Genomic DNA, 4888 nt, shown 5'->3' on the forward strand with positions numbered 1-4888 from the left:
ATATATGACCTGTTTCTGTAAATTCTGACCTGGTATGCTCCTGCAGAGGTCCCTGGCTTGGAGTTAGTTCTCCAAATATCTCTGGCTCTGGTCTACTCCCTCGAAGTTCCCAGGCTCAGGTATGCTCAGACACACAGAGGATCTAGCTCAAGCTTTCTCCCTGAGAGGTCCCAGACTCAAGCTCAGACCCACAGAGGTTTCTGGTTCCTGCCTATTCCCTTTGATGTACCAGACCAATGCCTGGAACAGAGGTCCTGGCTCAAGCCTACTCCCTCTGAAGTTCCAGACTCACGCCTGGACCTGCAGTGATCTCTGGTTCCTGCCTCCTCCCTTGGAGGTCCCAGATTCAGGTTCAGACCCACAGGGGACCTGACTCAGGCCTAGTTCCTCATAAGTTCTAGGCTCACATCCAGACCCACAGGTGTCCTGGCTTAGGACTATCCCTTGAAGGTCCCAGATTCATGTCCAGACCCTCAGTTCTGGTTCACTCACTCAACAGTTTCTCCCCTGTACCTATTCTTGTGGAGTTCCCTGTCTTAGATCTGTTCTGGCTTAGGTCGCTGGCTCAAACCTTATCCAGCAATATCCTGAAGTGGGTCTGCTCCCACTCCAGGGGAGCTTGCTGCCTTAGGCCCACTCTGGCTTAGGTAGCTTGTTCAGTGATGTGTGTTTCTTGAATGCAGAAGAAAGTTGGATTCTGTTTTCATATCTAATCTGTTTGCCCATGTCTCTTTATAAGTGAGTTGAGTCCATTTATATTAAAGGATATTAATGACCACAATTTCTAGTTCTTGTTATTTTAATGTTCACTGTTGGTGATGTTATTGTGTACGTTTTTCAGTATTCTAGTTCTTGTTATGGACAGATAAGATTAGACTAGCTAGACCTACATATACAGAAGCTGAATAAATAACTAACTCTGATAAATTATTGCTTAAATAGGTAAAGAACACCAAGAAGAGAATGAAAAACAAATAACAAATGCTTCCTAAGGAACAAAGTGTAAAACCAGTTTTCTGTGTGGTTTCTATTGCATGTGCTAACATGTTGAATAGGCTGAGAAGTAAATGGCTGCAGAGAAGGCAGCATTTGAGTTTATGGCATTAGAGAAAAGATTGTTGTATGATGTTCCTTAAAAAAATGTGGGGAAAAAAAGAGTTTATTCTTCTAAGACATTGATTTAACAACAGATCAGACACTTCATTCTATTCATGAGGATGAGTTTGATGAAAGAGTAGGTTACTTCTACTGAAACATGCATTTTAAAGAGCATGGTCATTCAAGGCAGCAACTTTATTGAAAGTTCCACTCCAGAAGGAGGAATGACTCACGACTCACAACTCACAAAAACTTTTTCGCTGAATTTTCCTGACTAGCTCCCCTGAAATGTCTCCCCTGCCCATAAATAAATTTCTGTTTATAAAATCTCAAGTAGAACCTTGGAAGTCTTTTCACTTTTTTGTGAGTTTCCTGAGATAAGTAGGTTTTGTTAGCTACCCTGTTTCCCTCTTTCCTCTAGGAGGAGTTACCTTGGCACACAAAAGACATTTAAAAATTCACAAACTTGGATACAGAAAAAATCAGAGCCAGAAAGACAGATTATTCAAGATAAAAGGGAAATATCTCTAATACTTTTTCAGTACCTACAGATTTGCTTCCTGCATCAAATCAGAGACCTGTGGATAGCAGTGCCAGAGATGTCTTGCAGAATCTCTGCATCTAGGGGAGAACTGGAGATGGTCACTGTAGATGTGAAACTCACATCAAGTTAAGAAGAAAACACTAGCTGAGATTAGTGCCTTTATCAACACAGAGTTTCAATATTCAGCAACTGGAGAGAATGGTGGGAAATTTAAAGGCCTGATTTGAATCAAATATGCCTCAAAGGAAGTAGAAGAGGAATGGAGTTAGAGAGAGTATCTGTGGCTTAAGATTGTATCTATGGCCAAATTTAAGACTACTTAAATGCTAATAACTCATTTCAACACAAATTCATTCTGAACAATGTTCACAATATGATACTTAGCTTTCCTAAGTTATTGCATATCTATAAACTTTTATATTTTTATGATGTTGCATGACATTCTTTCTTAAAAACGATTCTAGCTCATAAATAGTATCATTATTAAATACATTTTGTATAACTACAAAATGTACATATCACATGTAAATTTAAGGTTGTATTTAACCTTGAAAATAAAACATTAAATTCTCTCTCTCTCTCTCTCTCTCTCTCTCTCTCTCTCTCACACACACACACACACACACACACACACACACAGCCTAGGGCTCCCAGTGCTTTTCTAAAAAACTAATAATGAATTTCTATTGTATCTCTAAGATAAAAAGATATAAAATTTCCCTGTGGAATAATGCTTTTGTACATGAATAAAGATTTGTCAGGCATAGAGCCTTAATAAAATGCTTCCTATCATAATCTCCTCAGCATTTCCACAAACATTGAAGTTATGAATATATGCTTCAGGCCTAATATTTACAATTCACAAGATTTGCAGAATAGATGTAAACCTCCATTCTGTTATACCTCCTATACATCTGTGATAAGATTCTGGTACATTAGGGCAGCAGTTGTCTTTGACATACACTCAGTCTAAAGTTTAAAGTGAAGTCTCAATTTCTTAGTCAATAACAATAGAAAGAAGAAAATGTTAAATAACATTTTTAAAATGTAGAACATAGTTTTAAATAGCCAATGTAACAAGTATAGAATGGTTGACTTTTGTTTCTCAGTAAATACTAATTACAATTTCATCAATTTTAATATGAAACACAGATTCATATTTGTTTTCTAAATATCCAGTGTATAAGGCACAAATAAGTCAGATTCAAAGAAAACCAATAATTACAGAATTTTCTATGTATCAAATGACATATTGGATACTTTCTTAAAAGTGAAATAGTACTAGCTTTATATGTGAAACAGCAACCAGAACAAGTGACGACACAGGAAGGGAAGAAAGAATAGAAATTTATACAGTGGTCAGTACTCTGAAGATCCTAAACCCCAAGTCCAGCTGCATTTCATTAGGATGGCTAAACTTGTCAGTCATTTCATTTCTGAATGATTTTATTATATCATTTATGGTTCAAAGTTTTGTAGCAAAGCAACTGTGCTTCCTAAAAAAATATTAAGTTGTTATTAGTCTCTTATAATGTGAGCCTTTTGCTCTCTTTGATATGTTGACAAAGAACGTACCAGACTTACAATTTTATAAACAAACCTTGAAATCCCTCCCACCATAAAAATACTCTTGAAGATGGGAAGAATTTCTTGACATCCTAGGATTTTACTAAAGTACACAGTTGATGTCCCTTTCAGTGGGCAAGGGAGTTAAGAAAGTGATTTTTGGATATTTTTAAATATAAAATGTACAAGGATACAATCAAATAGACTTTGGTACACACTGTCTCAAATAGCTATCATTTATTTATGGGAAATGTATTCAAAATCCTTCCTCTAAGCAATTTTGAAAATCATAAAATTAAGCTAAAAGAAATATAAATGGAATTAATAAGTGGAAAATGATGCAGTTTCCACATCATTTGAATCTTAATTTGGAAGTTTTTGAGTCTGACTTTGATTCCTTGGAGAAGAAATCCCTTCAGAGGTTTGACAGAGAAACTAAATTATCTCCACATTTTGTGTTATTTATATGTGAACTCTTTAAGCCTTCAAAGGAATCATGGATTTTTAATAAATCCATGAAGAATTCATCTCCTTCAGGACAAGAAACAAGTTTACCTTGTGGGACTTAGATTATGTTTATACTGAGAGAATTATGGGTTTCTTTCCTGTTCAATGGTGTGGGGAATTAGCCTCGGGATTTGAGAGATCCAACTGAAATACTGAGGGATTTCTAATCTACAGCTACACAGTTACTGATTATTTCAGAGATGGCACTTTTTCTTGTCCTTGTTCATTATGCTTTTAAGCTGTTGTTACCTAGTGTAAATTTTATAATTAAGTCTAAACTTAAAAAAATATAATCTGACAGCAAAGATAAGGTTTCTGAAATTTTATGGATAAAATACTGTACCCTAAATATTTTTGAAAAAATATTTTGGTACAAAAGGCAGCCATAGAACCTTCATCTGGAGATGGATGGAGATAGAGACAGAGACCCACACTGGAGAACTGGACTGAGCTCCCAATGTCCCAATGAGGAGCAGAAGGAGGGAGAAAAAGAGCAAAGAAGTCAGGACCACAAGGGGTGCACCCACCCACAGAGACAGTGGGGCTGATCTATTGGGAGCTCACCAAGGCCAGCTGGACTGTGACTGAAAAAGCATGGGATAAAACCGGACTCTCTGATAATGGCGAACAATGAGGGCTGATGAGAAGCCAAGGACAATGGCACGGGGTTTTGATCCTACTTCATGTTCTGGCTTGGTGGGAGCCTAGCCAGTTTGGATGTTCACCTTCCTAGACATGGACGGAGGGGGGAGGACCTAAGACTTTCCACAGGGCAGGGAACCCTGACTGCTCTTTGGACTGGAGAGGGAGGGGGAGAGGAGTGGGGGAGGGGAAAGGAGTGGAGGGAGGGGGAGAAGGGTGGGAGGAGGGGGAAGGAAATGGGAGGCTGGGAGGAGGCAGAAAATTTTTTTCCCTTTCTCAATAGAAAAAAAAAATTAAAAAGGGGGGGAGGAGCAATGATATAATTATAATCTCAAAAATAAAACAGATAATTTTTAAAATTAAAAAAGGCAGCCATAACAAAAAATCAATCTATAACTCGATTAAAGGTATTTTAAAACAAATTATCTCAATATATCATTCTGAAGTAAACTCATTTAGTCTATCAAAAAACTATCAGGACTACTTACTACATATCTCTGGATACACAATCTCAATTTTTGAAGCACTAAG

The sequence above is a fragment of the Alexandromys fortis genome, unplaced genomic scaffold (assembly GCF_014885135.2).
Source record: "Alexandromys fortis isolate MF-2015 unplaced genomic scaffold, M_Fortis_MF-2015_v1.1 scaffold_335, whole genome shotgun sequence".
NCBI classification, from domain to species: domain Eukaryota; kingdom Metazoa; phylum Chordata; class Mammalia; order Rodentia; family Cricetidae; genus Alexandromys; species Alexandromys fortis.